At 47.4% G+C, this 26,242-nt stretch overlaps 1 long non-coding RNA gene across 1 annotated transcript; it reads right to left on the bottom strand.

The window, feature by feature from the left end:
* Nucleotides 1–2,498: 2,498 nt before the first annotated feature.
* Nucleotides 2,499–9,811, bottom strand: LOC144376119 (uncharacterized). The gene is made up of 3 exons (XR_013436213.1): nucleotides 9,532–9,811; nucleotides 7,784–7,944; nucleotides 2,499–6,497 (listed from the first exon to the last, which is right to left on the bottom strand). It is a non-coding gene; the product is annotated as an uncharacterized LOC144376119 (long non-coding RNA).
* Nucleotides 9,812–26,242: the final 16,431 nt, after the last annotated feature.

Here is a 26,242-nt window from a genome sequence, read left to right as displayed (position 1 = left end):
ATAAGATGAACCCAGCTCTATGTTTTAACAAGTTCACCAGGTGATTGGGAACCACGGCCCTGAGCCACGGGGCTTTTAACTCTAATGCCCATTAAAATCACCTGGAGTGGCTTGGCCACGTAACAGCTCACGACCCTTCCCTCAAAATTCTAATTGAATCAGGCTGTGAGAAGGCCCAGACTTCTGTCCATTAAAAGCATCCCTGCTAATTCTAATGGCTGAGAGCCCTCAGGTTGATCCCCAACAAAAGGATCAAGCCCTCCCCACTCTCAGAAAACTAAATTTGAAGGACACATAAGTGGAGCTGGGACGAGCACATGCCTCGTACCTCATCCCTTCGATACCTGCTCTTCTGGCCCTGCAGCCTCCTGGGAAAACCTTTCCTCTGCATCCCTAGAGAAGCTCAGCCCAAGAGCTATGACTCAGAGGTTGCTGAAATGCTCACCCTCCCCCAGCACCTCACTAATCCCCAGTTTCCTCATCTGCAATATGGGGATCATAAACTCGTGGGAGAAAGACCTTGGCATACAAGCCAGCTCCAGGACCTTATCTAAACAACTGAGGGTGACACTGAAGGTCTGTCACCCAGCTGCCACCTTTATCTCCAGTCCCCTACGTCCTCACCATGCTTACCTGCACACCCACGTTGCCCACTTTGCCCAGAACACATTTGTCATCGCCGCCTGTGAACTCCTACTTAACCTTCAACGCCCAACTCAGTTGTGACCTCCCCATTACAGCCTTCCTCTTGGCCAAGGATCGTAAAGTTGCAATCTACAAAAGCTTAACTCAAACAGCCTTATGCAGAAAAGTGACATGCGGGGCTTTCCAAAGTGAAAGTGGGCTTCAAGACTACTGTCCAGTCTCCCAGGGTGTCCCTTTAGCCCTTGTGAGTTGTCTTCTTGCGGGCGGGTTTATTTTTACTGGCCTGGGATGGGTCCCTTGCCTGCCTCTAAACCAGTTTTCTGAACAAGTCATTGTTGTTCAGAGTGCTGACGGGCTAGACAGACCTGGGGCATGTGTCCACTCTACCCAGCCCAGTGGGTTAAGAATGGGGTGAAGGGGTCCCAGGAGGACATGAGAGGAGGATGGGAACTTGCAATAACCTGAAGCAGGAAGCCTGGATAGGATGAGGCCCCCCCACCCTGCCCTGGCAGGCAGGAGCGCCTCGATCCCAGAGCGTGGCAATCCCGCCTTGCACTTGTCTGTACACATCGGACCCCAGCTGCAGAGGGTAGGGAAGCCAGCCCACTGGGTCTCCAGTAACCAGATGGCAAACGGTTGACTGGGGAAAGGCTCCTCCCTGGCTGCGGAAACAGCACAATGGTAGCTCTCCAGGCAAAGTGGCTCTCTGTGTGGAGAATAATAGTGAAAGGGCAGGAATGAATTGGGGAGAAGAGAGAAGGAAATTACTCTGCGTGATAAGATGAGGACTTTGGCAGCCCACCAAGGAGCTGGCAGCAGGGACAGAGAAGGAAGAGAGGAGAAGGCAGGAGCACAGGCAGCCAGTGAGCCTCCCGGAGCTGGAGGGAGAGAGCATCAAGGTGGCGGTAGCTGGGCTGGCTGGGCCCCTCCGACTCCCTTATACTCTCAGGGAGTTTCTGCCACAGAAGACAGCCCTGGATTCACAGCTGATATGGAGGCCCAGGGAGGAAATGCCTGGTTACTCTTTAGAGGCCACTCAGGATACAGAAAAGGAACCACTCACAGAAGGAGAGATGGGGGAAGATCAAGAATTCAAAGGAAATAAATGTACTAAATGCCTCTGAACAGCACACTTTAAAATGGTTTAAATAGTAAATTTTATATGATGTATATTTTACTACAAAAAAATAATAATCTGAGCATGGTGTTACTTGTCTGTAACCCCAGGTACTTGGGAGGCTGAGGCAAGAGGATGACATGTTCGAGGCCAGCCTCAGCAATTTAGCAAGACTCTATCTCAAAAAAAAAAAAAAAGGGTTGGGGATGTATCTCAATGATAGAGCACTCCTGGGTTCAATCCCTAGCACTACAAAAGGAAGTAGAAGGAAAAAAGGAAAAGGAAGTGGAAATTATTATCTCCCTGAGGGGGGTAGGGGGGATAGTCAACTAAAAAGAAAAGCAAAATCCCTAAAAGAAAGCTGAGCCCAAGAATCCCATCACAAGTGCACTGAATTTGCAACCATTTTTTTTCTTAATTGTTAAGGAGAAGGATAGCCAGGTGTGATGGCATGTGCCCATAATCCCATTGCCCAGGGAGGCTGAGGCAAGAGGATCACAAGTTGGAGGCCAGCCTTAGCATCTTAGCAAGATCTTGTCTCAAAATAAAAAATAAAAAGGGGATGGGAATGTAGCTCAGTAGTAGTAGAGTGCCTCTGGATTCAAACCCCAGTACCCCAAACAAACAAACAAACAACAACAACAACAAAAAAAAAAAAACAGGATAGTGCCCCAAGGCCAGAGTCAAGTCATAGATAAAAAGAAATAACTTTATTATGATGATTTTCATCCCATGGCTGTTTTTCACCAGCATAGAGCTGACTATAAACACACCATAATACCTACTATGGCATTATAAAACAAGGAAATAATAATTATTTCATTGAATATCGTTCACATTTTAACAATTCTGCACACAGGGGGCATCTTATAATCCACAGTATATCACAAGGGCCAGCATATTTTCTTCCTTTTCAGGAGGTTCATAAAAATTACTTCTTACCATCATGACAGTGGCATCTTGGATTCTGTGAAATACTGTGAATAGAAGAACAAGAATTGCTTGGTCTGTTTCTCTGTGATCTGTCTCCAGAAAGATCTGCCTCTGTGCAGAGAGCAGGGACCTTCTCCTGGTAAAGGGCAATTGAGGAGGGGCGTTAACCCTGCTTAAAACCTGCCGCCCTGACTTGCCTCCACCAAGGGCCTGCACGGCTGGGCAAGATGTGTCTGGAAAAGGAAATTACTTTCTTGGATGTGCAATGTTTGCAGAGGAAGTAAAACACGGCACTTATTCCTTCAGCTTTGTGCCTGCCTGGGGGAGCTGCCTTTGACCCTTAAAGGCCACACAGTGACTCAAGGCCCACGGCCCCCCAGGCCTATCTCTGCATTTCTTATAAGGAAGTACGGTTTTCCTTAAGATTAGCAAACCCTCTGTAATCCCAGCGGCTCAGGAGACTGAGGCAGGAAGATCATGAGTTCAAAGCCAGACTCAGCAATGATGAGGTGCTAAGCAACTCAGTGAGGCCCTGTCTCTAAATAAAATACAAAATAGGGCTGGGGATGGGACTCAGTGGTCGAGTGCCCCTGAGTTCAATACACCCCCCAAAAAAGATTAGCAAACCCCTGCTTCTTCCTAGTCACTCTGGAAGTCCCCTCTGACTGCCCTTGAACTCTCAGGTTCAGTTTCTCTGATTCTGGCTGCACACCCAAGTAGTGTTTGTGGGGGAGTGGCTGGGGGGACAAAGGGCCCTTATCTAGTACCAGGAAGCTAGGACTAAGTGACACCCCCCAGGAGGCAGTGTGTTGTGCCAGCAGGAATCAGGGACAAGGTGACCAGATAAAATATCTGGATGTCGTTTATTTTTATTTTAGGTTACTAGATCAGGCAACCTTAACCAGGGGGGCAGCCCAAAGGCCATGAATCTCTGGATCCCCAAAGGCCCTCCTTTCACTGGGGCCAGTATCAGGGCTCCAGGCTTGATGTTGCCCTCACTTTCTCACATACCTGTGGGGCCCCTGGGTTCAATCCCCAGTACCAAAATAACAAAATAAAAACAGAAAATTTAGCTCTGAGCCCCAATGGAGCTGGCTTTGAGGGAGATGGAATAACTGTGAATATGAACCTTATATGCAAAAGGAAATTTGCAGGTTTGGAAGTTTGAGATGACTCTGGATTACCCAGGTGGGCCCCAACTGCAATCACAAGTGTTCCTGCAAGAGAAAGTGATTTGACTTCATAGGGAATGTGACATCAGAAGGAAGAGACCACAAGCCGAATCTTGCCAGAGTCCTGCAAGGCAGGGATTCGCCCCTAGAGCCTCTGGAGGGGGTGCAGCCCAGTTGTCACCTTCTTTCAACCTGCAGAGTCCTTTTCAGATCTCCGGCCTCTGGAACTATGAGAAAACAAGTCTGGGCTGTTTGAAACACTCTGCTTGTGGTGGCTCATTACCAATCAATCGCACAGGCCCGTGCTCCGCAGGGTTCCACGCTTGGTTCAGTGTTCTGCAGGTGCTTCTCGTAATTCTGATTTCTGAACCAGGGGCCCCACGTTTTGATTTTGCACTAAGCCCCACAGTGATTGACTCTGGACACCAGGCCTCCCACCCTGCCACCACCACCACCACTAAATCAAACACGTGACCTGTGACAGCAGCATGACTCAAAAATGGATCGAAAAGATCTTTTTTTTTAAATAAAGCAATTATACCCACCATAGGAAAGAATGCAAAATTTAGATAAAATTTAAAAGGTGAAATAAGAGACTTCTAAATTTTTTTAACATCAGAAAGGAAACTTCCAACCGGATGCCCAGATCCACAAAAGGGAGGTACTAACCCACCTTTGCCTTTAGGAATGGCCCCCTGGAGCAACCACAGTACTTTTCTCTCTCTCTCTCCAGGGCCACCACCTCCAGAAGGTCTCTCTAGGTGAAGATTCTCCCCTAGGGCCTCCGGAAGGAGCAAGGCCCTGTCAACACGGGAGGTTGGCATGAGATTTGGAAGGCTAATGAGAAGTCATTTTTCTCTGACTTCATGATGGATGTGAAGTTTGCAGCAACTTTCAGAGAAGTTGTAGGCAAGTCAGCTGGCGGTGGGGCCTTCCGGGAAGTTCTGGAAGACTCATAGCGGCTTCTGTAATTCTTCAGAATTGTTTCCCTTGCTGCTGTGGATTAAGACTGAGAAGCACCTGCACCACTGTGGCAAAGCCAGATGACGGCCAGTGACTCCCCTGACCTTCACTCCTCCCCAGCTGGCCAACCGCACAGGCCTCTAATTCCTCAGATCAAAACCTTCTGCAGGAGGAGGAGTGTATAGAATGGATTCTGTTTTTCCAATTCAACCAACAGCCCACAGAACAAAGTCCCTGTCCTCCAGCCTCAGCCTCCTGAGTCACTGGGATCACAAACGTGTGTCACCATACCCTGAAACAACCCTAAATTACTTTGGCCCAGGCTGACGGGTTCTAAATGGAATCTGTTCTTACAGACTTTATGGTTAGGGGGAGTTATCTCCCTGAGTTCTGGGATCTGGTCTGTGTAAGGGTCACAAAATTCCCCCCTTCAAGGTAACTTGTGTTCTTCTTATCAGCATTTCAGGCCTGCATTTTCCTTGCAGCTACCAGGTCGTTTGCTGAGGAATGCAACATTATCCTGTCATCTTCAGCCAGGTCAGACTGCAGGTAAATTGCTTTTTAGACAAAAGCATGTAGGGGTCAGCACAGTGGAACCAGTTTATAGAATTATTCCCTTAACCTCATGTTCCCACCACATTTGTCTGTCTGTCCCCTAGCACGAGGAAAGGACTTCTGAGCTGAAACCTAAGAGATCCAAAGTAGACCACCATGGGAAAATCCAGGAGAGATCTCCCGGTAGGGAGTCAGCAGTCAATGGGTCCGAAAGAGTGAGTCAAGGTGGCATGTCAAGAAATTGCAAGAGGCCTTCCCCACGAGCCAAGCTGAGGACTCCTACCTCCCAATCCCCCACCAGCACCTCACCTCTTCCACTTATTTCAGAACCAAATACTGGCTGTGGTTCTTCTGCTCCACTGTTTATTGGACCGTTGTCCATCTGCCTCCATTGCGAGATAAGCCCAGGTGAGCAGAGGGCTTGTGGATGCTCTCTTCCCCATTCCTGACATGATACCTGGCTACTGGGTGTTTATAAAGCATTTGGTAAATGAACCAGCAAGTGCCTAAAGCATGATCAATGCCATAACAGAGGCATGTTCAAGGCATAACTCAAGGAAGGAGCAGAACTGTGCAGGGGCTGAGAAGTGGACTCTCAGGGTTTTGCTTATTGATAATATTGTGTGCCACTCTGATCAAAGAGAACCAGAACAGGGTGCATACACCGGCTTTGTTCTTTTGCCTCTGTTTATCCAAGGACCATGCTTCCACATGGCTCCATCTCATGCAAGCCTTCTTCCGGGTATTGAGTGAGAGAGGAATTTCGAGGGATGATGATGGCTCACCTCAACTTATTTCTCCTCTGAACAGAAACCAGCTAAGCTTCAAAATCAGAAACACCTCCTGGTGTATGGGGAAAGGGGTCTGGTGGGGATGGACGTGTATGCTCGTCGTCATGGATCCCCGTGGATGCCCTTGCTGCATTAGCTACACACATACACGTTCCTTAGAGCCGAAAATGTCTGTCCACTCATGTTGCCATGGTGACCCCCACCAGTGCAGGATGGGACCCGATGATGTAGCAACTGATCCAGGCCACAGTCTGGCTGCTGACATCTCATCCTCCATCAGGGTCCTCCTCTGCCCCTCTCTCCTCCTCCAACCTTGGTTTCCTGTGACGATGGAGGCACAGAGGAAGGGGGTGGGTAACCAATGTGGCCTTTTGGAAACAAATCTGTTCACACCAGTCCCCTGCTCCAAACCAGTCAGGAACTCCTCTGCTTTCCACTTAAAATAAGATCCAAACTCCTCATCGTTGGCCTGCTCCGCCCTGCTGACAGGGACCACTCACTGTCCCCCAAGCCTCCATCAGGAGCTTTAACTGGCCACACATGTTCCCTCCTTGGCACACGCTGCTCCCAGCGGCTGAGCCAGCCCAGGAATCCTTCGGCTGTGGCCGCTCAAACCTCCTGAGAGACCACCCTGGGTACTCCCTTCTAGCCCTTGCTTTCCCTCCTGGCATTCACTTGCCTTTTTTTGTTCACCATCTGCCTCTCCCCACTTCCCTGGGAACTCTTTAAAAGCAAAGTCTGTTGGTTAACACTTCCAAACCCTGGCCTAGCATGGTGCCCGGCAGGGAGCAGGTGCCCAATCAATATTTGTTATTGAATTCATTGTCACCCCATATCTCCACTCTGAGGGAAGGAAGGGTATCTGACAGCGCACCCCCTAACTCAAGGGTAAAGGGAGGGGTATGCTATGTGGGGAGCCCCAGCCTGGCCAGCTCAGCCCATGCTGAGAAGGCAAAAAGAAGGTTCCTGGCTTATGGTCCTATTCCTGGTGAGGCTCGTGCTGTGACACCCCCGCTGACAGATCTCTCCATGTGGGCCCCTCCTTGGCTGGTCTCTGGAGTTGAGGGGGTGGCTGTCCATAGTAGGAACCAAATCAGAATTCACTCTGGTGTTAAATTCCTTGGTGCTTGGAGAGCCTGGTCACTCGACAGAGCATCTTTGTTCGTCTTAATGATGACAATAACTGACCCTTATGTCGGCACATCCTCAAAATGAAATTCCCGCTGAGCACCTCACAGGAATGATCTCATTTACTCCTCACAACAGCCCTGCCATGCTGGGATGATGATTCCCCCTTTTCAGATAACGATACTAAGGCTCAGAGAGGTTGAGAAAACCAGCTTGAGCTATTAACCGTTAAGTTACACAGCTTCTCCCAGAATATAATCTATTGCCCCGTCTGACCAGCCTCCTGCCTCCCTGTCAATCACTGAAAATCCTGAGGTCCTATCACCAGGCACAGGAATTAGTTAGGAGCACAACTGAAGAGCCCTGGGGTTTGACCTCACCGACAGTAAATGTCTAATTCTGTGGGAGAGTCTGGCAATGGATCAGGATGATTATAAAGAATTCTAAGCAAACTGGAAAACAATTTTTAAAATGCTCACAGAATCAGGCAATTAACGGCAGCTGTCCCAGCAGACACATCTTGAAACCTCAGTGATCTCACACATCAATGCCAGTGGGCAGCTCTCCTCCAAGTGGTGACTCAGGAACCCAGGTGACTCCCATCCTGCTGCTCCAACTCAGGACGCTGCGCCCCCTCCACCTGGGGAGAAAAGACAAACAGTGGGAAGGCCCTGGGCCGCCTGGCACCGAAAGGGCCACATCACTATCACTTGCGCTGCCATTGGCCAGAACGTAGTTAAATGTTCCCGTCCCCGCCGAACCAGAGAGGCTGAGAAATGGCATTTCTCTGCGTTCCAGAAAAGAGTGAGGCGAACACACAGCATCATTTTAATCATGTGGTTTAAAGCAAATGTACTTGTTGCACTTGGACACACTGGAGATTGATTCAAACAAAAATCACAATATGACTCTAACAGGAGGATGAAGAGGATAGGCCGGAAATCAGAAGTGGGGAGAGGGGTGTGGCCCAGGTGGGGTAAGAGAACTAATTCATTTTTTGTGTGTGTGTGGGAGGTCAGTAAATAATATCAAAAAATTTCCATCAAGAAAGCAGGGTTTAGACAGGCTGTTTAGAAACATGGTAAGAAATACCTAATGGAGCTCCTTTTAAAGGAATTCAAGGGGTTGGGCTCTAGGAGGTTGGCGTCGGGAGTGGGGAGTAATGCTATACTGTTTTACTTTTTGAACCAGGTACTGATTCTCCTTTGATAAAAATTTAAATCAAGTCAATTATTCAAAAGAAAAAGAAAACTAAAGAAAGTAACTTCACTTTTCCCTGTGGAGCAAAGGGCAAGGACCAATGGCACAGATGACGTATGGTGAAGGCACAAAGCAGAGTCCAAGGCACGGGACTGACTGAATGCGCAGTGTCCCCTCCTCTCGCCATGCCTTGGGCAGCCATGCTTGGGCCAGGTGGAGCCGGACACCCCTGAGGCTGTACCACAGAAGAGGGACCCTACGTGGTTAGGATAGATGGGGGAATACTGTGGAAGTGACCAGAAACCTCAGCAGCCAACACAACACAAGTGTCCTTCTCATTCGTGGGCTCCCCCAGGGGGATTCAGGCTGATGGATGCTACTCTGTCTTGGACCTGAGCCACAGCAAACTGTCACAGCTGAGAAGGAGACAAGGAAACCAGGTGCACCTGCTCTGGTATACTTCTGGAAGTGACACACGTCATTCCTCTTCATGGCCCATTGGCCAGAACCACACTGAAGTATGGTCCCTCTGAGTGTCCAGAGGGGGAAAAACTGAATTCGGTGCCAACATGTAGCACCTACACAGATCCTGGTTCCCTGTCACTGGGGAAATTCCAGAGGAGATGGGAAGACCCAGGGACCCTCTGCCTGGGTGGGGAAACCCAGGGCTTTGCCAATGGGTTTACAGCCTGTCACCAGCATCAAGCATGGGCCCCTGAGTGTGTGACTCACTGAAGTCACTGTGACATGAAACAGGTTATATCAAAGCCCTGAGGGAAAGAGCAGAAACAGCACAGGGACCAAGCATTCAATCCACTCCCCTGCGAAGGAGGCCCTCATCAAACCCACTCTCCACCAAGCACAAACCAAGGGATCGCTGAAAACTGGACACCATTTCCAAACCAGAAGCAGAGCTCCCTCTGGAGACCCACCAGGTCCTTCCCAATCCAATTTCCTTTCATTTTTTGCAGAGATGACATGAGACCTCTGTGACCTAAGGCATCATCCGCCAATGCCCTCATCTCACCTTGCTCCAGAAATCCTCATGAGCCTGGAGAAACAGATCTCCACTGCCCCGTGGGAGGAAGAGGTGATTCTAGATATTTCTCCATGCTTGGATACTCAAAGGCTCTTGTTCTCAAACTGGCCCGAGGCATCTGAGACAAGGAAGTGTTCAATCCCAGGGCTGTTTCCATAAACCTAAGGACCACCCACAGAGTCATGCAAGGGTAGCCGAGAGGGAGTCATGATCACATGATAGTAATTGTCACACACTTGTGGGGGAGGGGGGTGCCAGGAACTAGCATTTTACTTGCTTTAACACCTTTGATCTCCAAACAGCCCAAAGAGGCAGGAATGATTTTCACCCCTATTTTTTTCCAAGACGGAAAGAGAAATCCCAAGAGACTTGGAGCTTACAACTAGGCAGGGGAGCAGCTGGCAGAGAAGCGGAAGCAGCCTGACCACCAGAGCCCAGGGTTTGGAAGTTTAAGTTTGGATCCTGAGTCGGCCACTTTACACGCACATGATCTTGAGAAAATCATTTCCTATCTTTGAGCCTCAGTTTATTCCTTAAAAAACAACAACAACAACAAAAAAAAAACAGCCAGCCCCAGTTTCTCCCAAAACACTGTTGTCGATTACATGGAATAATCACGGTAAATCTCTTAGCACAGGCATGACACACAAAAAGGCTCCAAGAGTGGACTCCCTTACCTTCCCTTGTGTGGAAATTGGAAATGAAGGGAGAGGCTGGGGAGGAGGGTTGAGTATAAACTTCTGGAACGCTGGAAGGTAAATATATTGATGGCAGAGAATTTCAGTTACCTCCCTGGGGGTCTATAGAGAAATGACAAGGACATTTTTAAACAAGGTCCCAGTCTTTTCATGCAATAATAGCAAGAATATACTAGCATTCGTACAGTTTACAAAGTACTTGTATGTGCAGCAAGGCTGACATCAAGGGTGCGTGAAGTAGGGCTGCTGGGTACGGTGGTGAGGATGACGCACTGTGGCCACCCAAGAGGGAGCCTGCTTTTAGGGAGTGGTGGCATGGAAGGTTTGCCTGTTGGTTTAAGGGGAAGTTGGAGGGTCTCGGAGGAATGAAAGAGGGGGTTGAGCAAGTGACAATCAACATGCCATTTCCAGCACAGAATAAGTATTTGGTAGATATGTGGTTAAGTGAATGCATGACGGAAGGGGAGAATTCTGGGGAAATTAGGAGATTATCATCAGGGTTCCAGCAAGAAAAGCTGAGGGTTCCAAACTAAGGAAGAGCCATGGAGAGAAAGGAAGCCAAGGCAGATCAGGGTTCAAATCTGCCTGCTGCGTATAACCAGCCATGTGACTTTGGACTGGTTGATTGGGTTGGTTGATTCTTTGGCTGGTGTTCAATGCTCATAAGTATGTGTGAGTCACACCAAAGCCAGAGGTCACAAATATGCCTGAGCCTTGGAACAGCGGGGCAAGTCCCCCCCTACCCCCAAGCTCCCAGGCTGACTTTGTGTTTCATCCACACATATTTTGGTGTTGTTGCGATGACACATCTCAGGGCATGGGGAACGTGCCTGGGTGCTGTCATTCTTTCCTCTTTGACCGGTGGGTGTTTGGGTCGCCTCCAGTTTCTCCCAGTTTTGCCCAGGCCTGTGTCTGGCTCCTCCTCTGGCTTTTCTCCCCACTCTCTGAGTCAGATCGGGGTGGGGCAACTCCTTTGAAGGCGCCCGAGGGGGTCTGGCTGAGAAGCACCTCCTGGCCCAGTCCCTGCCCTGGAACTGGAAGGAGCCGAGGAGACGGAGGAATTGTCTGCCTGTGTGTGTGGAATGTCACCCTGCACAGGAGGCCACCCAAAGGCTTCCAAGCAAAAGTCATTTTTCAGACACAGCCACTTTAATATTAGTGGTGGCTCATCGGTCACACCCCACAGCTGCTGTCCTTCTCAAAGGACACGGGCCATCACCCTCCCTGAGCCACAGGTCAGAGAAGAATGCTGGCCGCCTCCAGATGCCCAAGAACGACAAGCTGCCTTCACAGCGTTCAACCTGTTTAATATTTATGAAGAACCAGGGACTTCGAGGAGCAAGGGCTGAAACTAAAATTTAAAGCCCAAATGGGAAAGAACCAAAGCTGACGCTCTGAACCCTGAAATGAAACTCCACACACAATCTATTTCTGGAACCATGAATCCAAGCCAAGTTTTCCCAGGAAATAGCCACAGAAACTATTTTGACCTTGATCATGGGCTTTGGCATCAGTAAAACTGAGCCTCATTTCCCTACCCGTAGAGTAGGATGGAAGTTCCTTCTGGGGTGGTCGAATGGTGAAGATGAGCAACATCTTCATGGTCCCCAGCAGGTCTCAGGCAGACACAGGGTGTGAGTGCTGTTCCCCCAAAGGACCCCCTTAATGTGGGCAGCGTGAGAGAGACTCGATGTGGATTTAAAGGCACCTCGCTTACTCCTTGGGACATCTCGCCCTCTGACCGTAGTTCTCCTGCATGGAGGGTGGGATCTCACCTTCTCAGAGGTACTTCTGCGCCCTAAGCAAGTCTCCACCCTTGTTCAGCAGCTTGTGGTCCCCTAAGGCCATCTCAGAGGGTTCACCAACACGTGGGGTCACTGCGTGGGAATTTGAGGGTTCTTCCCTTCCTTTGCTTCTGGGGATCACCTTATGACAACCTTGCCCTCCCCCGAAGGAACCCTGTCCCCAACCCTGCCCGGCACAGTCAGCCTCTGATCCAGGACACCCTGGAGAGAACACCTCACCATGCCCCTTGCCCAGGTTACACTCTGTTACAGGGGTCCAGCTCTGGTCAGCTTGTGCCCCTCACTCCAAATTGGACTACTACGTCAGAAGACAAGTCAGAGGAATAGTGACCACTGGGTGCTCAGAGTTGCTCCTCCCTGCACCCATGAGGGCGTGAGAATCAAGATGCCCCTCCTGATGCCTCCCTCCTTCCAATGGGCTCTGCCTCGGGGCCCCGCCTGCTCAGCAGACTTGTCTGAACTTGACTTGGTGGCGAGATGGAGCCAGAGCTGCAGCTGGTTCCCTCCACCATTGCCAAGTGACCAGAGGTTGGAAAACTAGTGCCACCTGCAATGCTCTCAGCAGACCCTGGCGTGGTCTCTAGAATAATAGAGATGGCTTTCCAGATGGAAGGAGGCATCTTTTAAACGTTTTTGAATACACATTCTATTTTTTTTAATTATTAATATTATAAGGCAATTCGAATATGAACATTTTACTGGAGATTGGATGATATTAAAGAATTCCAGAGACTCTGGAGGGCCAAGGCAAGAGGATTGCAAATTCGAGACCAGCCTTAGCAACTCAGTGAGGCTAAAAGCAACTTAGTGAGACCCTGTCTCAAAATAAAAAATAAAAAGATTCAGGGATGTGGCTTAGTAGTTAAGCACTCCTGGGTTCAATCCCCAGTATGCCCCCCCCTGCCAAAAAAAAAAAATCGGTTCTTTTTTTTTTTTTTTTTTTTTTTGGTAGCAGGAATTGAACCCAGAAGTGCTTAACTGCTAATTTTTAAAAATATATATATTTTATTTAGAGACAGGGTCTCACTGAGTTGCTTAGTTGCCTCACTAAGTTGCTGAGGCTGGCTTTGAACTTGTAATCTTCCTGAATCAGCCTCCCCAGCCACTGGGATTACAGGCATGCGCCACAGAGCCCAGCTTCTGTTCATTTTTTTTTCTAGGTTGCAATAATGATATATATTTTGTTTGTTTATTATTTTATTTTTTGTGTTTGTGACCCTGGAGATTGCAACCAGGGTTGCTTTACCTCTAAGCTACATCCCCAGCCCTTTTTATATTTTATTTCGAGACAGAGTCTCCCCTAAATTGCTGAGGCTGGCCTTGATTCTCCTGCTTGGCTGGGATTACAGATGTGTTTGTTTGTTTTGTTTTTAAGAGTTCTTGTCTTGAGGCTGGGGTTGTGGCTCAATGGTAGAGTGCTCGCCTACCATGCTTGAGACACAGAGTTCCATCCTCGGCACGACATAAATATAAACTAAAGATCCTGGGTCCACTTAAAACTAAAAAATAAATATATATATATATATATAAAAGAGTCCTTGTCTTTTGGGAAACATGTAAGTATTTGCAGATAAGGTAATTCCTGATATTTGCTGCAAAACAACACTGGAGAAGGTATGTGGGTGGGACTATAGACAAAGCAAGACTGACCACAAGGTCGTAAGTATTGAGGTTGGGTGACAGAGACACGGGGACTCGTTGTTTAAGTCTCTGTAATTTTTTATATGCTTGAAATTTCTATAAGAAAAAGAGGGGTTTTTTTTAGCCACTTGTTTAAAGATACTTCTCAATTTCAAGTCAGTCTTAAAACTGGACCTTTGCGGTACACTGAATCTGACTCTCATGTCTGTCAAAACTCCCTGATGCATTTGTTCTAGTGCCTGAGTACCTTCTGTGGCTCCCCATTTCTTTCACATTTCTTTGTCTCTCTTTCAAGACAGGCCATCATCTGTCCCAACTCAGTTTTCCGTCTTCCTCTGTGAGCCCCACTGAGGATGCTCTCTGGAAAAGATGCTCTCTGCTTACCCTAGTCTCTTCCATCTAGAATTCTCTCTCCTCCTTTCTGTTTCTCAAAATTCTCTGTAGTGCCAGGCGCAGTGGCAAATGCTTGTAATCCCAGTAGCTCAGGAGCCTGAGGCAAGAGAATCGCAAGTTCAAAGCCAGCCTCAGCAAAAGCAAGGCACTAAGCCACTCAGTGAGGCCCTGTCTCTAAATAAAATACAAAATAGGGATGGGGATGTGGCTCAGTGGTCAAGTGCCCCTCAGTTCAATCCCTGGTACCAAAAATAAAAAATTCTCTGTAGTGGTAATGCCTGGTCAAATGTTACTTCCTCCCTATCACCCCCAGCAGCAGATATCAGCCGAAGATTTCCTCCATGAACTCTTCCATTTTAATTCTGGTAACCCTCACTCTTCTCAGGCCTGTCTATCAGTGGCTTCCTCCAAAAATAGGAATTTACTTTTTCCCTCCAGTAACAGTCCAAAGTAGGCGTGCCTGGTTGGCAGACAGCTTCCCTCCTTGGTCTTTGCAGTAGTAGGGATTGAAGCCAGGGCCTCACGCGTGCCAGGTAAACACTCCAACACTGAGTGACGTCCCCAGCTCCCAGCTTCCCTCTTTGGGATGATCCTGGTACCTGGGCTTCTGCTACCTGGTGGCCTCTCCTTCCAGCCAATAGAAGCAAAAGTGGAGCCACACTTCCTTCTTCGCAGTTCCATCCTGGAGGTGACTCAGGTCACTGTTGTCACAGTTTATTGACAGGAGCCACCAGCTGGGCACTCTGGATTCCAGGAGGGAACGGCATCCCAGGCTTTACCTTGCAGAACGGGAGCATGTCTTTCTCATGGACAGCTGGCCATCTCCACCACACCCGACCTGCACTACTTGCCCAAGCCCCCTGCCACCCCAGTCCCTCCATTTCTCAGGATCCCTATTTGTTTTATATGCACCCAGGGGTAACCGCAGCAGAAGCAGCACTCTAAGGTCTGGTTCTGTGCACGAAGTCTCTACCTGAGGACGGGGACCGCTCCTTTCATCTTCGCAACCTCACAAAGGACAGTGCCTCACACACATGGAGCTCCTGATGGGTGCTTGTTACGCTGAATCACTCCATTTTCTTTCCACATTCTGGGGTTATTACTGTCTAGAGGGTTAGTACTAATCATGAGGAGCTGATCTTCCCTACCTTGGATAGAACTAGAAGCACCAACTGCTTCCCTTTGCTCCACATCTGGAGTAGGAACTGGCTAGGACTTGACCTCAGATCTCGGGACAATGACTCATAGCTGGAAAACAACCGAAAACCTCTACTCCTCATTCTAAAGAACTGCGCTGAACATGACCATGCAGAACTCACCCAAGGGTTCAGAACCAGTCCAGAAACCGTCACCCTCAACAGCTTGTACCAGCTGAAGATTGAAAGTATCCAGTGGTTTCATGAAGTAAGGGGAGAGAGAAAGGAAAAAGTGCAACAGAGGTGGAAGGGGGTACCCCCAAATTATGAAGTTACATTAGGCTTTTTAATATCTGAAAGAGAATCACAATTTTGTTTATCAAAACAAGAGATGCTGGGTGCCATGTTCTTGGATAGGCAGAATTAATATTGTCAAAATGGCCGTACTAGGGCCTGGAGATATAGCTCAGTTGGTAGAGTGCTTGCCTTGCATGCACAAGGCCCTGGGTTCAATCCCCAGCACCACAATCAATCAATCAATAAATAAATAAATAAAAATATTACCAAAAGCACTATACAGATTTAATGCAATTCCTATCAAGGTTCCAATGACCTTCTTCATATAAATAGAAAAGATAGTCATGAAATTCATTTGGAAAAATAGCCAAAGTAATCCTCAGCAAGAAAAATGAAGCAGGAAACATCATAATACCAGAACTATAGTAACAAACACAGCATGGTATTGGCACTAAAACAGACATGTAGACCAGTGGTACAGAATAGAAGATACAGAGACAAACCCACATAAATACAGTTATCTCATACTAGACAAAGGTGCCATAAACATACATTGAAGATAGTCTCTTCAACAAATGGTGCTGGGAAAACTGGAAATGCATATGAGCAGAATGAAATTGAACCCGTATCTCCCACCCTGCACAAAACTCAAACTCAACGTGGATCAAGGACATAGGCATTAGAGCAGAGAGACTGCACCTACTAGAAGAAAATGTAGACCCATCTCCATCATGTTGATACAAGAACCAAATTCCTTAACAAGACTCCTAAAGCACAAGAAGTAAAATCAAGAATCAATAAATGGAGCTGGGCACGGTGGTGCATGCCTTTAATCCCAGCAGCTTGGAAGGCTGAGACAGGAGGATCACAAATTTAAAGCCAGCCTCAGCAATAGCAAGGTGCTAAACAACTCGGTGAGACCCTGTCTCTAAATAAAATACAAAAACAGGGCTGGGGATGTGGCTCAGTGGTCGAGTGCCCCTAGTTCAATCCTCAGTACTCATCCCACACCACCAAAATCAATAAATGTGATGGTATCAAACTAAAAAGCTTCTTCACAGCAAAGGAAATAATCAAGAACCTAAAGAAAGAGCTTACAGAATGAAAGAAAATCTTTGCTACCTACACCTCAGATAGAGCATTAATCTCCAGGATATATAAACTCAAAAAACTTAACACCAAAAAGCAAATAACCCAATCATCAAATGGGCAAAAGAACTGAACAGACACTTCACAGAAGATAAAATACAATCAGTCAACAAATAAATGAAAAAATGTTCAACATCTCTAGCAATTAGAGAAATGCAAATCAAAACTACACTAAGATTTCATCTCGCTTGAGTCAGAATGGCAATTATCAAGAATACAAGTAACAATAAATATTGACAAGGCTGTGGGGGAAAAGTTACACTCATACATTGCTGGTAGGATTGCATATTGGTGCAACCACTCTGAAAAGCAGTATGGAGATTCCTCAGAAAACCTGGAACGGGACCCACTTGACCCAGCTATCCCACTCCTCCATATATATACACCTAAAGGACTTAAAATCAGCATACTATAGTGATGCAGCCACATCACTATTTAGAGCAGCACCATTCACAATAGCTGAGCTACGGAACTAACCTAGGTGCCCTTCAACAGATGAATGGATAAAGAAAATGTGATACATATACACAATAGAATATTATTCAGCCATATAGAATGAAATTATGGCATTTGTTGGTAAAAGGATGGAACTGGAGACTATTGTGCTAAATGAAATAAGCCAATCCCCCAAAAAACCAAAGGCCGAATGTTCTCTCTGATATGCTGACGCTGAGTCATAATAGACGAGGGGATGGGGTTCTATCAGATGAGCCAGGGGAGGCCTTGTGGGAAGGGAAAGGGAGATGGGAATAGTAAAGACAGTAGAATGAACCTGACGTGACTTTCTTATGTTCATATATGAACATATACAACTCCACATCATGTACAACCACAAAAATGGAAAGTTATACTCCATTTGTATATGATACGTCAAAATGCATTCTACTGTCATGTATAGATAAAAAGAACAAGTAAAAATATCTTAAAAACACAACATATGAGAGAGCAAGAGAGCGAGAGAGTGAGAGAGCGAGAAAGAGAGAAATGCTGGGCGTAGTGGCAAACGCATGTGATCACATGAACTCTGGAGGCTGAGCAGGAAGATAGCAACTTCAAAGCCAGCCTCAGCAATTTAGCAAGACCCTAAGCAACTTAGTGAGGCCCTGCCTCTAAATGAAATATTAAAAAGGGCTAGGGATATGACTTGGTGGTTAAGCATCCCTGAGGTTCAATCTCTACTACCAAAAATAGAGAAAAAGAGAGAGATCAAATATATGTATTTGAATGCCCTGGAGTTCAATCCTCAGTACCCACCCCTCATCACCAAAATCAATAAATGTGGTGGTATCAAACTAAAAATCTTCTTCACAGCAAAGGAAATCATCAAGAACCTAAAGAGAGAGTTTACAGAATGGAAGAAAATCTTTGCAAGAAAGCAAAGATTACTAGGCAAAGGCAAAGAAAAAGAAGAATTAAGATTATAATATTAAACAAGTTGGCTTTAGGATGGAACAAATACACAAATGAAATAAAGAAGGGTATTTTATAATGGTAAAGGTTAAAATCATGAAAAGATACCTATGCACAAAATAACAAAACATCATCAATATAAATCAAAAACTCAGAGAAGCCCACGTGTGATGAAATTTAAATGACCTCTCAGTCCATGTCACATCAAGTGGATAACAAGACCAAGAAGAAAGACCCAAATAACAGAATTAATAAAATAGTACCTCAAACCCTATACTCTAAAAATCAAGCCTGTCTTTTTAAAATTCAAATCACACAAAAAAATGAACCACATATTAAGTCTCAAGGTATATCTTTATATATATATATTATATCTTTATTTATTTATTTTTATGTGGTGCTGAGGATCGAACCCAGTGCCTCATGCATGCAAGGCAAGTGCTCCACCACTGAGCTACAATCCAAGCCCCTCAAGGTATATCTTTTTAAATCTGTCAAAACAGAAATAGGATCCACAATATTCTCTAGCCACGAAGCTAATAATAAACAATAGTTAAGCATTAGCAACAGAAAACAAGAAGGGTCTTGCCATGCAGAAAGATGTGATTCCTGAGCTGAGGGAACACCTCATCACTACAGGTTTCAGGACACCAGCAGAGAGAGGCCCCGCACAGCCCTGGGCTGAGGGAAGCAGGCTGACCATCCAGGAAAACCAGAGCAGCTAGATTTTGCAGCACAGGTGCACACAAAGCTGGAGGGCACTTCCCTGCTTCCAAACATCTCAGGAGCTCCCCACCATCCTCAGCATGAAGCACAGCCTCCACACCTCGGCCTCCACACCTCAGCTTCGGAGGCCTCAGCTTATTTCTTCCACTTCTTCCTTATCCCTCCCCACATCACATTTCACACTCCAGCCAGGGTAAATACTTTCAATTCCTGGAATTCACCATGCTCATTTTTGCCTCCGGCTTCTGCAAACACAGTTTCCTCTATCTGTGTTTCCATCTCTTCCTTGCAACCCCCTGCCTCACCAACTCTTCCAGATATTTCTTTGTGTTAGTCAGCTTTTCGTCATTGTGACAAAATACCTGAGAGACAACTTAAAAAGAGGAAAGGTTTATTTTGGTTGACAGTTTCAGAAATTTCAGTCTCTGGTCAGCTGGTTCTGTTGCTCTGGGCCTGAGCTGAGGCCGAACATCATAGTAGCTCGACGTGGTGGAGGAAAGCTGCTCAGCTCATGGGACCTGGGAAGCGGAGAGAGAGATTGGGGGGGGGTGAGGCACTGAGGAGAAGAAATGCACTTCCAGGGTACATCCCCGTGACCTACTTCCTCCAGTCATACCCCACTCTCGACCAAACTACCACTTCCCAGTAGTCAATGGATTAATCCAGTTATCAATGGATTAATCCACTGAAGAGATCAGAGCCCTCGTGATCCAATCACTTCTCAGAAGCCCCACCTCTGAACACTGCTGCACTGAGGACGGAACCTGCAACACCTGAGACTGTGGGAGACGTTCCAGAGGCAAACCATAACACTCCTTAAGGCCACTTCCTCTGGGAAACTATCCCTAATTTCGCAAGATGTCACTGGGTACCCTGAGTGTGGCCTTTCACGTTCCTACTCCTAATGCTGCATGAGAAATGTGTGTCCTACTTCCTCACAAGGCAATAAGTCCCTGAGAGCAAGGATGCTATCTTTTTCACTGCTGGGTTCCCAGCACCTAGCAGATATTAGGCACTCCATAAATACTTGTTGAATTATCAGTGGGCCAAATAAATGAGCGTGGCCGTCTTAGAGCAGTCAGCAAGAGAAGGCTGGAGGGGAGCTTGCAATTTGGAAGGTGACTGTCAAGCCATGCTGTTTGTTTTTTTAAAAGTGGCCTTAACTTTCATTCCCCTAATTCCATGGTTTCTAACAGCTTAGGAGGCTCAGGAAGGAGGATCATGAGTTCAAAGCCAGCCTCAGCAATTTAGAAAGGCCCTAAGCAATTCAGTGAGACCCTGTCTCTAAATAAAATACAAAAAAAGGACTGGGGATGGGACTCAGTGGTTAAGTGGCCTTGAGTTCAATCCCTGGTAATAAATAAATAAATAAATAAATAAACAAATAAATAAACAAACAAACAAACCCATTGATCTCAGCTCAAGGTTCTTATTTAATGGTCTGGAGGCAGCCTAAGCTCCCCAGGGGATTCTGGTGGTTCTAATGCAAGGAAAGGCTGAGAAACACCGTAAGGTGATTCTCCCTTTGTGGCATGGCTCCTAGTCACCTTTCAAAACCCAGGGCAAATGTCACCTCCTTGGAGAGGACTTCCCAAAGCACACACACCAGAATTAATTCCTCCTTCTCAGTTTTCATTAGTGTTCTGTAGTCTCTCCAAAGTACCATTTATCACCCTTCATCTCTCATGCCCTGCATAGCGTCACAGCGCGCAGAGGACACTCAGCAGAGACTCACTGAGCAAACCAACTTGTGCAGGAGCAGACTCCTAAATTGGACCTTCTGGCCGAGGTCCCAAATCCCAGATGGAGGCTGGGCCTTCGATGCAAGGACACAACTGTCCCAGAGAGAGAATGAGGAGACTGAGGCTCTCTCTGAAGCGCCTGGAAGAAAGGACGCTCCGCTCAGAAGAGCAGCGAGACCCGAAGTACCCGCTGCTCCCCGAAAATGATGGAGACAGAGCCAAAGTGAGGCCCGGCCAAGAAACAGACTTTCCTCCTCCACACTCTTGCCATCAGGCTGAGGGATCTGCAGTGAAAAGACCAGCTCACGGGGGAAAGGGTGGCCCAGAAAGGCCCTGACCCCCAGGCTGGTGTGCTGATCCCCGACTCAACACTGGGGCTATGACCGAGGCCCGGATCTCACTGCCTGTCATCGGAGATTCACGAAGCCATCAGCTGTGAGTACTCTGGTATCGCCCGCCTACCTGCCCACTCACGGCCAACTTCCAAGGACCTCGCCCTGCGGTACCTGTTAGAAATAACTAGCAAGCTTTTTTAAAATGACAGTTCCCAGCCTCTCCACTCTGCCCCCCGCCATGTGGGTTCTACCTTCGTGGGCCCAGGGGCACTGGGTATTAGGACTTGCAAGCTCCCCAAGGCGACTCTGGTGTACGGGGCCCAGGTGAGAAAAGCTGATCTTCAGCATGTCACCTGAGGGGTACTGAAGTCCCACCTGGGCTGAAATAGCCTATAGTGTGAGGGAAGGGCCAGACTGAGGTCTTAGCCCAAAGTACATCCCAGCAGCTCTGGGGAGATTTAAAGGAAAACAGATGATGGGGCCCTACCCCAGACCACTTTAAAGCTCTTTGAGAAGTTCTAATGAGAAGCCAGGATTACAACCTGCCCAAAGATTCTGTAATAGCTACAGGTGAGTTCCAGGACTTTTTTGTTTTTATTTTTGTTTTTGTACTGAGAATTGAACCTAGTCATCTAGGTTCAATTGAGCTATCTCCCCAGGACGACTACTACTACTACTATTACTATTATTATTATTTTGGTATGAGAGATTGAACCCAGGGGTGCTTTATTGCTGAACCCACATCCTCAGCCTCCCTCCCACTGCCATGCTTTCTTTCTTTCTTTCTTTCTTTCTTTCTTTCTTTCTTTCTTTCGAGGCATAATCTCAGTAAGTGGCTGAGGTTGTTCTCGAATTTAGCATTGTCCTATCTGAGCCTCGCAAGTCACTGGGATTACAGATGTGTACCATACCCAGTTTAGGACTGTATTTTTTTAAATATTTATATTTTAGTTTTAAGTGGACACCATATCTTTATTTTACACTTATGTGGACCTGAGGATCAAACCCAGGGCCTCCTGCATGCTAGGTGAGCGCTCTACCACTGAGTCACAGTCCCAGCCCCAGGACTGTGTTTTTAATAAGCACCCAGATCACGTTTACCTTCCTGCTCATGGCAGTCTCCCAAATTTGGCTGATCACAGGTTTTTCTAGGACATTTGTTAAGCATAGATTTAGATTCCAGATCCCACTTCAGACCCAATCTGAATCTGGATCTCTAGGAGAGGGACCCAAGGACATTCTATAACAAGTTCCCTGGTTACTCTAGGACAAAGCATGGAGCGAAAGTATTGTAAACCCTAGGAGGTCATCTAAAATTAACCAAGAGATAAATGAGTCAATCTGGTTCCTGACTCTCAAAGACAGAAAGACCACGTTCGTTCAGTGGACCACTCCGTCAACAAGCCTTTTCTGCACATTGTTCCACAGCAAGGATTGCAAATATCTGGGATACAGGCTGACAAGTTACAAGCCCATGACTTTTCTCCGATTATGTGGGCTGGTTCACCTCACCAAGTAGCCCATCTCCAGTCCCTACCCAAGAATCTCTGGGCCTACAACTCTCAAGGTCTTGAAGGACGGATCTGGGGATATGGCTCAGTGGTGGAGTGCTTGCCTAGCATGTGCAAAGTTCTGGGTTTGAGCCCCAGTTTAAAAAAAAAGAAGCCCTACTCCAAGCTGACTCTCCTTAAGAGCAGAACTGGCCTCCACCCTTTGTCCCCCCACCATCCTGGACACTTGTTTGCTGATTCATTTACAATAATGCCCACAATAATGGTCTCTTCTACTACTCCAAGCACTCCTGCAGGATTGTACAATCTGGGATTGTCCTTGGTTTCTCCCTGTACCTAGTTGGCGCTCAATGGAGGTGAAAAGTTCATCAGGACCGGAAGACATTAAAACAATACCCAGAGCAAGAAATGCTATGATAGAAGTGAATGTTAACAACAGAATGAAAATGTAACTATCAGGGCCAGACACTGTGCTTGACCCTGTAAGAACAGAGAGAGGGATCAAGCACAATGCTGCCCCCCAGAAGAGTCCCCCATCTGGGAGAAGTAGATAGCAACAACCATGATACAAGGCCAAAGGGGAGAGAGTGAAGACACTCAATGAACAGAAACAAGGTGTCCCTGAAAGGGAGGCATCATCTCCTGTTATGGATCAGCGACCACTTTGAGACATCAACATTGGTACTTTGACTTAAAGGGAGGACTTACATATAGTTGTTTAATGCTTAACAATGGGGACATGTTTTGAGTGGCACATCTTCAGCCGGTCTCCTCACTGTGCAAATACAAATTAAGATGGCTACCATGTCACCAGGTGATGTCACCTTATGGGACTAACAGCGTGTATGCAATCCCTCATTGACCAAGACATTATGCAGCCCCTGAATGTCTCTGAAGGAGCAGACATGGGTTAGAAAGGTGTCCCAGGAGGAGGGTACAGTGTGAGCAAAAGGTACAGAGGCAGGTGTGGGAGGGTCTAGAGGTGACAGCCTGGCTCGGAGCCCAAGAGCAAAGTGTCTGGAGGTTGGAACATCACAGGCAGGAATCTGAAGTGTCCTCTTTCACCTTCCTCGCTCCCCAGAGTGACCACCAGAAGTCTGGCCTCCCTTTGTTATTTCCACATTTTCTAGATTTTATTTCTTAATTAATTCAATTTCATCAATTCACACATTCCCAGTCTTTGCAACATTCCCCCCGGGCTTCTGAAATTTATCACATGAAAGTTGAGTTATCCATGCTGAGCAGTGGCCTGACAGAGCTCCATATGCAAGGTCAGGAGGTTAAGTAAGGGTCTATTCCAGGGTGACTGGGCCCTGAATTTGTTCCTTTATAGAATTCCTTCAACATGGATCACAGGCCCCTTCCTGGAAGGCTGCTTCTGCTCTTCCCGGCCTTCTCTCCCAATCGCGTGGGCTGAGGTCAACATCTTGCATCCTAAACAAGAGCTTGGTGAGCACCAGGTGACCTGGGACCAGATCCCCAGGGGTCCTGGGTGAAGTCTGATGGAGGCAAACTGTGGGGGCCATGAGCATGGTGGGCAGCCGTGGGCCAGGAGAGCCCAGGAGAAGGAACCCAGAGTCTGTTCCCTCAGGGAAGCCAAGGCAAAGTGGTGAGAGCAATAACAGGCTGTGGAACAGGAGCCAGAGGTCTGAGGGCAGCTGATGACCACAGCGATGCAAAAGGATAAAATGTAAACAGGCAAGGGCGGGGGTGGGGCATCACCAAACAAGGATGAGCTGCACCCCAGGCCCTCGCCAAGGCATTCCCCACCTACACTGGGGACTTAGATCCCCATGGGGCAGGGACCAAGTCTCCTTTCTACTCTTGGCCCTAAGCAAGTGGCAACCGGCTGTGAACCTCAGGAGTGCTGGTGGCGCTTGCAGAAGGTGATCTGTGCAGCCAGGTGGCTGGGTGCAGACCTTCTTTACAGCAGCACGGCCCATATTGCAAGCCATCTATGGAACTGACAGTTTTCTAGTAACCACTCACTAAAAAGGTAAAAAGCACCAGGTGAAGTTCATGTTAAAGGAGTATTTTAATTAACCTAATGTAGCCAAAATATTATTTCAACACGTAATCAATACCAAAAAAAATATAAAGACAATTTTTTGGTTTTTTTTCTCCACAAAAGTTTTCATGTATTTTACACTTAGAGCACGTCTCAATTTGGAGGAGCCACATCTCGAGTGCTCAATAGGCACATGTGACTGACAACTCCCATGTTAGGTGATTTTAGAGTGTCTGATCTGCTGGCGTCTTATAGTTGTGAGAGATGAGGATCCCTCCTCATCTGAGGCCAGAGTGGAATCAACTTTTATGACTGACAAGAATGGTGTTTGGTTGGGTGTGGTGGCACATGCCTGTAATCCCATTGGCTCAGGAGGCTGAGGCAGGAGGATCACAGGTTCAAAGCCAGCCTCAGCAAAAATGAGGCACTAAGCAACTCAGTGAGACCCTGTCTCTAAATAAAATACAAAATAGGGCTGGGGATGTGGCTCAGTGGTCGAATGCCTCTGAGTTCAATTCCTGGTACTGCCCCCCTAAAAAAAAAAGAATGGTGTTTGTCCCTTTCTGTCTTTCCTACTCCTACATGTCCCTTCGAAGCTATACACCTGGCCAAGATGCCCTCCCAGATGGGAACAGATGCAGAAGTAGCAGGCTCCCTCCTGGACCCTCCAGACTGCTGGCAGGAGAGTGTGCCAGGTCTCCAGATGCGTGCACAGTGTTTCATGGGGAGATGCTTTTTGCAAAGACTGCTGAAGGAGAGGATATGGTCATCCTGCTAGGGCTGCTGTAACAAGCTCTGTAGAGCTGAGTGACTTGACAACAGAGTCATTTCCCCACAGTTCCGGAGACTGGCAGTCTAAGCTCAAGGTGCCAGTAGGGTTGGTGTGTCCTGAGGCCTCTCTCATGGCCGTCTTCACCCTGTGTCTTTACAAAGTCTTTCCTCTGTGTCCTAATCGCTTCTTCTAAGGACAAAACTCACATTGGGTTAGGACCCACCATAATTTGGTAATGACCATGTTGTACCTTCATTACCTCTTTAGAGCCCCCATCTCCAAATACAGTCACGTGGGGAGGTTCTAGGGGTTGGGACTTCAACATATGAATCACGTGGGAGGTGGGGGGTGGGCACGATTTGGCCCATGCAGAGGACAACACAGGAAACAGAGATGCAACACTATCCGAAAATTCTTTTCCAGATCCCGGAAACCTCTGCAGGTTGGGTGTGGGAGGAAAACTGTGTTTTCACAGCTTCAAGCTGATCTCTCTTTTTACAAGAATTGAATTCACCTCTGGGAGAAGATGGCCTTTTATTTTAGGAAAAATTCACTCCTGTATCTCTCTTTGGTAAAGATGTAAGGCAATGCCCCTGTAGCTATGGAGACAGTGGAGACAGCCTTGGCTCCCAGGGACCAATGAGTCCAGGAGATGCCGGGAGAGAGAGTATCCGTGCAAGCAGAAAACACTTCTCGCACTAGGCCTGGGTCTGGACTGTCCTGCACCAGAGAACCATCTCTCGGGCCCAGGAAGATGTCGTCTCAGGTAGGCAACTCTCAAGGAGACGAGAAACTGAGGCAGGCCTGGTCTTCACCTAGAACTGGAAAAGAGACAGCACAAGGACCCTGGGATGGACATCAGTGTAGTGACACCTAGAGCACCCCCACCCCCACCCCAAGGTGCTACGCAAGACTGAGGCCACAATGGCTGAGGCTGGACCATTGAGTTTTCAGGGACAGTCATGACGTGTTGTCAAAGCAAACACACACCAAGGAGGGAGGGGACAAGGAGTGGACATCCCCATTGTCATTCTGGTCATCCCAGGATGTGAAGAATGGGCTGCAGATATTCATCT

Source organism: Ictidomys tridecemlineatus, chromosome 3, assembly GCF_052094955.1.
Source record: "Ictidomys tridecemlineatus isolate mIctTri1 chromosome 3, mIctTri1.hap1, whole genome shotgun sequence".
Taxonomy (NCBI): Eukaryota; Metazoa; Chordata; class Mammalia; order Rodentia; family Sciuridae; genus Ictidomys; species Ictidomys tridecemlineatus.
The sequence above is the reverse complement of the archived record's forward strand: the minus strand, read 5'-3'. Positions and strand labels throughout refer to the sequence as shown.